Raw genomic sequence first — 8,325 nt, forward strand, 5'->3', positions numbered from 1 at the left:
GGATATGTACAGTGGGAAAAAAAGTATTTAGTCAGCCACCAATTGTGCAAGTTCTCCCACTTAAAAAGATGAGAGAGGCCTGTAATTTTCATCATAGGTACACGTCAAATATGACAGACAAAATCAGGAAAAAATATCCAGAAAATCACATTGTAGGATTTTAATGAATTTATTTGCATATTATGGTGGAAAATAAGTATTTGGTCAATAACAAAAGTTTCTCAATACTTTGTTATATACCCTTTGTTGGCAATGACACAGGTCAAACGTTTTCTGTAAGTCTTCACAAGGTTTTCACACACTGTTGCTGGTATTTTGGCCCATTCCTCCATGCAGATCTCCTCTAGAGCAGTGATGTTTTGGGGCTGTCGCTGGGCAACACGGACTTTCAACTCCCTCCAAAGATTTTCTATGGGGGTTGAGATCTGGAGACTGGCTAGGCCACTCCAGGACCTTGAAATGCTTCTTACGAAGCCACTCCTTCGTTGCCCGGGCGGTGTGTTTGGGATCATTGTCATGCTGAAAGACCCAGCCACGTTTCATCTTCAATGCCCTTGCTGATGGAAGGAGGTTTTCACTCAAAATCTCACGATACATGGCCCCATTCATTCTTTCCTTTACACGGATCAGTCGTCCTGGTCCCTTTGCAGAAAAAACAGCTCCAAAGCATGATGTTTCCACCCCCATGCTTCACAGTAGGTATGGTGTTCTTTGGATGCAACTCAGCATTCTATGTCCTCCAAACACGACGGAGTTGAGTTTTTACCAAAAAGTTATATTTTGGTTTCATCTGACCATATGACATTCTTCCAATCCTCTTCTGGATGTACTCTAGCAAACTTCAGACGGGCCTGGACATGTACTGGCTTAAGCAGGGGGGACACGTCTCGCATTGCAGGATTTGAGTCCCTGGGCGTAGTGTGTTACTGATGGTAGGCTTTGTTACTTTGGTCCCAGCTCTCTGCAGGTCATTCACTAGGTCCCCCCGTGTGGTTCTGGGATTTTTGCTCACCGTTCTTGTGATCATTTTGACCCCACGGGGTGAGATTTTGCGTGGAGCCCCAGATCGAGGGAGATTATCAGTGGTCTTGTATGTCTTCCATTTCCTAATATTTGCTCCCACAGTTGATTTCTTCAAACCAAGCTGCTTACCTATTGCAGATTCTGTCTTCCCAGCCTGGTGCAGGTCTACAATTTTGTTCCTGGTGTCCTTTGACAGCTCTTTTCTGTCTTGGCCATAGTGGAGTTTGGAGTGTGACTGTTTGAGGTTGTGGACAGGTGTCTTTTATACTGATAACAAGTTCAAACAGGTGCCATTAATACAGGTAACGAGTGGAGGACAGAGGAGCCTCTTAAAGAAGAAGTTACAGGTCTGTGAGAGCCAGAAATCTTGCTTGTTTGTAGGTGACCAAATACTTATTTTCCACCATAATTTGCAAATCAATTCATTAAAAATCCTACAATGTGATCTTCTGGATTTTTTTTTCTCATTTTGTCTGTCATAGTTGACGTGTACCTATGATGAAAATTACAGGCCTCTCTCATCTTTTTAAGTGGGAGAACTTGCACAATTGGTGGCTGACTAAATACTTTTTTTCCCCACTGTATATATGTGTGCAATCTAAGTGTCACATGATCTGTCACATGATCTCAGTATATATACACCTTTTCTGAAAGGCCCCAGAGTCTGCAACACCACCAAGCGAGCGGCACCATGAAGACCAAGGAGCTCTTCAAACAAGTCAGCAACAAAGTTGTGGAGAAGTACAGATCAGGGTTGGGTTATAAAAATATATCAGAAACTTTGAACATCTCACGGACCACCATTAAATCCATTGTAAAAAATTGAAAGAATATGGCACCACGACAAACCTGCCAAGAGAGGGCCGCCCACCCAAAACTCACGGACCAGGCAAGGAGGGCAATAATCAGAGTGGCAACAAAGAGACCAAAGATAACTCTGAAGGACATGATTACTTCTTAGATTATTTGCAAAAAAACATACTTGACACCTTTCTGTTTTCTCAATGATATTCAATCAGAATTGAAAAAGCATCAGTTTGTTCCACATGCGCAAGTCAGGGACCACTATGACAACACACCAAATGCGTTTGATGGATCCTTTTTGTCTTCTTGTAATTCCTCTTAATGGGAAGGTAATCCAAAAGTAACTAAAAGTGAGTTTGGGTAATCCAAAAGTTGCATTACTGAATATTATTTTGGACAGGTAACTAGTAACTGTAATGGATTACATTTAGAAAGTAACCTACCCAACCCTGCACACAAACACACTCGCACACACAGTATGTAATCAGATCAGGTTTGTATTAATGTCTTCCACGTTACGGTGGTGACGGGAATGTCTCTCTCCCCTTTGACCCTGTCTGTTCCCAAGGCAGCACAGTCTCATGTCCTCCCTCACCCCATTACTGACCAGCACATACAGCACTGGGTCCACCACACTGTTCAAGCTGGACAGGGCCAGCGTGCACGAGAAGGGGGAAGTGCATGTTCTGCTCAAACTCACAGTACCTCTGTTCGTCCATGTGGTAGTAGGCCAGAGAGCGGTCAGCAGGAGGAGGTGGTAGGGGCGAAGCACACAGAGAAGATCCCGATCACCCCGAAGGAGAGCAGCCGTACCTTCCTCTTAGCCTGCTCCGCCAGCCCTCGCTCTGCTTCACCTGGCCCAGGATCCTCCAGTAACACAGCCCCAGCACCAGAAGGGGCAGCAGGAAGCCGATGCCCACCCGCAGCAGGTTGAACAGGGCCACGGGCTGCGGCATGGGGTAGGTCTCGTAGCAGCGGTCCTGCGTGTCATCGTGGGCGTCCTGCAGGTTGTCCTTGAACAGCACTTAGGCCGTGTGCGCGGACATGACAGCCACGCATACGACCAGACACAGCACCCAGGCGTAGCACACGCTGCGGAAGGCCTTGGTCCTCAGGGGGTAGGTGACGGCCAGGCAGCGTCCACAGAGATGCAGCACAGCAGGTAGATGCTGAGGTACATGTTGGAGTAGTAGAAGAAGCCGGCCACGCTGCAGGAGAGGCTGCCCAGGCTCCAGTGGTGGTCCCGGTGGTAGTAGTTTATCCAGAGAGGCATGGTGAGGATATAGAGTAGGTCAGACAGGGACAGGTTGAGCAGGAATACCCCAGGACGTTCTGGCTGCGGACCTGCTGGACGATGGGGCCAAGGGTCAAGAGGTTAAAGGCCAAGCCCAGGATAAAAGCCAGGATGTAGATGCCCATCAGGAAGTCACTGAAAGGGCTTTTAGAGATTGTCACGCAAGTGAAGTTCAAGTTAGTTTTATCCATTTGTTTCTCCATCTTTGTTCAGGTCCAAACTGGAGTAGTTCCTGAAAAGACAGACAAGTATATTTTGTATGTAATTCGTGTAAAATAAAATACAGTATGAATCGCTCGTGATGTATGAACCCTGATCAGAAAAGCTATATTATCACCTGTGTTCAAAATGTAGTTTAGGTCATCTATGCAAAAAATGTAACCTTTATTTAACCAAGAAAGTCGTATTTAGACACAGTCTCTTTTACAAGGCCATGACTCATAAATGAGACAGCCAAGTCTCTCTTTCCTTGAACTTCCTGTAGTCTAATTTATCAGAAAGTTACTCACCTAGGGATCGATTCAATCTGCATCGCGGAAGTTCAGCTTTACAGCGTGACTGAAATTTAAAGGCAATGTTCCCCTTTAGTGGAGCTAAACGCTGCATATATCGGGTTATTCGAAATTACCTTAACATTTATAATCGCAGAATCTGTAACGCTTCAGTTTCACAGATTCAATAGAGCCAAAAAGTATATCATAGAGACACATATAAATAGACCCACAATACTGCGTAACACATATCAATTGAACGCAGTTGAACTCATCCCTCAAAAGATGACATCCTCTTACTCACAATAATTACTCACAATCCTAAAAAGAAATCCCAGTATCCAGCTCATCACACTTTGTACCAACCCCATTTTGTTAACAAAATCATTTATGTGTCAAAAAGATAAAACCCTTTGACCATCCACTCTAACACAGTCAAAACTGTAACATACTATTTGAGCTTGATAATGGGCTCTGGATGAAAAATATAAGTCTACCCTTCAAGAGTGGGTCTCTGAGGTTGAGTAATAGTCTCACCGATATCGATTTGAGCTTTATTGCAGTGCAACTGTCTAACTCCAAATTGCCTGTGAAAGTATCTCCCCACTTTTAACCCCTTTGTGTGAAAAGTTTCACCAATTTCAGGCTTTGTGACCTTCTATATTTTCTGACCCCCTCAGTGCATGATAGCAGTTACTGTCATGGGGTTCAGGACCTTATGATTTGACTAAAACGTGTCATGGAAATATTGGCTCCCACCTTCTAACGGTTTATATTACCTTATGTTAATGCCGCTGTCAGATAATTGCATCTAAATTTGCCATGGATATTGCTCTGCATGATTTCAAACTGGCTGACAATCTGCCACAGCAGAGGTTGGGATTCGTGGGAGAGCATTTGCACTTCATTGTGACGTTTGATGTGCCAGAGCTAGACCCTGTGATTGGATTAACTAGATATTTGGAGGCAATAAGATCCATTGACAGCAGGACAGTTCGTAGGTTTAATGCTTATTTAAATACTTTACTGTAGTGTAAGGACGGACATTCAGTAATTCTATAGAGTTCATAGGGGTGTTGTGGTCATAGAGGGAAGAAATCTGTCCTGCGGCAGTAACTTTATCAATCATTGGTGATGACATTCGGGCTGATAATCAAATCTAAGTTTCTGTTCTAGCATTCTCCTGAAATAGACAGGCAAGTCTGACTATCACAAGAAACAAACATCATAATTAAAATCTAAATCCCAATTTGATTCTGGGAAACATGGTAGCAATAATGTGATGGATATCTATGTTCCTTTCAATACCACATACACCAAAATGTGTTTTTAGATTATTAGTAGCACAATCACATAATTACCTTTTCAGGTCTCTGGTGGAGTAATACAAAGTCTTATTTTTTGTTGTTGATTGCACTAAAAGGTGTTGATTGGTATTGAGGACTAGTTTGGTTCGAGCTCAAATTGGAGAAAGAACGAGTTATGAAAGATAAGACATGAAATCATTTCTATTTTTTTCTTTATGGGGCTGAGAAGATGATGTTGATATGTTCCATCCACCTCCTACTCAGGCTTTGTTGTTGTCAGTGTGCAGAAACAGAAGGCCCTTAATGGAATAAGTGAATGATAGGAAGGAAGTTTGATTTCTCATCCAGTCTCACGAATTGAGATGCCATTTGGAAGTAGAGCAGAGTGTGTGTGTGTGTGTGTTGTGCGAGCGGGTGCCAGGCAATGTACAGATGTTATGATTTGATCCAGTTTGGTAAAGCAGGGAAATAATCCTGCAGCAACAGAAAATGTGATTTATAATGTGGATTATAATTAATGGAAAATTTTGTAGGGGTTTATACATTTTTCTTGAGAGAAATTCCAAACATTTACATTTACGTCATTTAATAGACGCTCTTATCCAGAGCGACTTACAAATTGGTGCATTCAACTTAGGATAGCCAGTGGGACAACCACCCTTTTTTTTAAATGGGGGGTTGGGGGAGGGTGGGGTTGAAGGATTACTTTTATACTATTCCAGGTATTCCTTAAAGAGGTAGGGTTTCAAGTGTCAGAAGCCTTCTTAAACCTCAAATACACTACAAGTTTACACTATCCTACGCGCTTAGAATTTGTTTTGCTATCTAGAACACTTTTTGGTTCAAGGTAGAACACTTTTAGTTCCAGCTAGAACCACCTATAGGGGTCCATGTAGAGCCCGTTCCACAGATGGTTCTACATGGATCCCAAAAGGGTTCTACCTGGAACCAAAAATGGTTCTCCTATGGGGACAGCCGAAGAACCCTTTTGGAACGTGTACACGTGTAAGTATGGGTGTGTTGGTGTGTATTTGTAACCGTGGTATTCCCCTCTTAGTAACAAGGATCGCTAATGTTCCGTTGACTAAATTCATAATGCATCCTGTTGATACGAACCTTGTCCATGTTCTGACACGACACAACATAGTACATGATACTGTAACTCTGTGACCACTGTGCATGTGTTCTTGATTACTGTACTGTTGTGGTTACCCTTCGCTCGAACACAGTTCCATTTCCTCTTTCTTAAAAAAACCCCAACTGTGTTTATATTTAAATGATACTTGCGGAATGCCTGTCCAAACATGTACATTCCAGTGCATTACTGGAGAACACTGGAGGTCTACTTTCTCAGGCAAGCTTTGGTTATGTCTCGTGTTTGACCTGAAGAATGCACTTTTTTAAGCTATCTGTCCTGTCTCATAAATAAAGCTTCATGAATGTTAGTGTAGCAGGCTACCCTTCATAAGCAGTCTGTAACTCTACATGCTACCTGCCTTGCGTTCTCTCCCACAAGATTCTCTGTCTGCTGTATGTCAGATTTATACACCATCTTGGTTAACTCCCTGAGATTGTGTGTGTACTTTACTCCTTGTATTGTTTGTATTCTCTTATTCATGTCAAATGAACCTTGCTTAGCACCTAGAAGAGTACATTTGACAGATACTATATGTAATATCTACCCACTGAAGCCATCCTTACTAGCCCTCTAAAGACCGCTTCTAATGTGGATTTCACTTAATTACATCCGTCTAGCAGTATGTTAATGTTCTCTTAACCAAACACACAGGCTTGAACTCTCAGACGTCCAGTGACAGCTGGAAGTAAGATCTCTCAGGTCAGTGTCGTGTCCCAACGGTCTCAAAGCATAACTCATTTATATCCTTGAAAAGGTCCACTTCTTTCTCAATCAGCAGACTGTCCTCCACATTTCCACAGTTCTCAGAATCAACCCTCTGTTTTGCCCTTTAAGCACCTGTGGGAGCAATTTGCATGTTTTCGAACATTTAACCAGTCAATGGCTCAGACCTCTTTAGTCTAATCATTTAGGAAGACTGACTCACACTGCTACCGTCTAGTCATCCTTCCTTTTACCACCGTCATCCTGGGGCTAGAACAACAGGGAAAAGGGTGTGTTGGGGGAGGGGAGTTATTTTAGGACGGAATTAAAATTAAACTTTTCAGCGCAATGTTTCGGTAGAATATTTAAGAAGCGCACACCTACATCTGTGAGGAGATTGAACTGAGACCTAAAGGACTCTCCGATCAATTTGAGAGAATATTTTTGTGTCTTATTTTCTAAAACATACAGTGATACTGTGTACTAACTTTTAGTGAATGTATTAACTCCATCAGAGAGTAAAATGTTGACAAAAGCTTTATCATTCTTTCAGCTACACTTTTTATCACTTCTGAGTCCTGACCACTGTTTTACAAGTCCTCACCTGTCAGTTGTGGGACTTAGCTTGTTGTCGACAATGGTTCTCAAAGTGGGTCAAGAACTTCTGTCTCCTTCAGTAACCCTCAGGCACAGGAGATTTCCATTCAGACAGCCTGAGGGGAGGCTTCAGAACCTTTGAGGTACTGCCAGACCATTAGAGTCCCACATGATGACAGGAAGAGAGCTGCGACCACTCCAGTTAGAAATGCTCTGGTGAGAGAAGACAACCGACAGACTGATGTTTTCAACCCAGTACACGTCCTCTGTGATGGGAAATGCCAACCATTAGCAGTCAGTCCACTCACTGAAGTCAAGATGTCAGACAGACAGCCATGCACGAGAGAGACAGAGAGAGAATAAGTCAGACACGAGAGTGGAAGAGAAGAGTGATGTTTAGGGGAGGAGGGAGTTTTCAGCATACAAGTGCATCTTTAAAGTAATGACTTTAGGGCGGGGGGTAAAGACTAGGCTATACCCCTGTCCCACACTAACTCCCCAGCACCTCCAGATGGATCTTTCAAACTGATACTGAAACGTACAACTTGACACGTAGTCAGACAGACCACAATGGTAGTTTCCTCCCGCAGGGAGACAACAAAGAGAGCTAATAACAGCAACATATACTCTAGACATGCAGGCATTGTGAGTCAATAATACAATGGAAGAAAATGATCTTTAGATGTGTGTAATGGGTGCCTAATGGGCTATTCCTGTGGCGTAGAGGTCCGATACACACGTCAACCGGACTGAAACCATCAGTGAAAATGCCGAAATGATTCCACACGCGTCAGTTGACCGTCCCTAACGTCATCGCCGTACCAGAAGTAAACCACATCTGGAGATCACATGACTTGGACAGCATCTACTTATTAATACAGGAGGTAAATATGTTATCACAGTCAAAAATTAATCTGAGAATGGGAAGCGAATATCCTGTATAAACTGACTCTCCCACACTCTGTGTAA

At 43.0% G+C, this 8,325-nt stretch overlaps 1 pseudogene; it reads right to left on the reverse strand.

The window, feature by feature from the left end:
• Nucleotides 1-2,311: 2,311 nt before the first annotated feature.
• Nucleotides 2,312-7,403, reverse strand: LOC123490951 (annotated as a pseudogene).
• Between the last annotated feature and the right edge of the window lie 922 nt (nt 7,404-8,325).

The sequence above is a fragment of the Coregonus clupeaformis genome, unplaced genomic scaffold (genome assembly GCF_020615455.1).
Source record: "Coregonus clupeaformis isolate EN_2021a unplaced genomic scaffold, ASM2061545v1 scaf5792, whole genome shotgun sequence".
Lineage (NCBI taxonomy): Eukaryota > Metazoa > Chordata > Actinopteri > Salmoniformes > Salmonidae > Coregonus > Coregonus clupeaformis.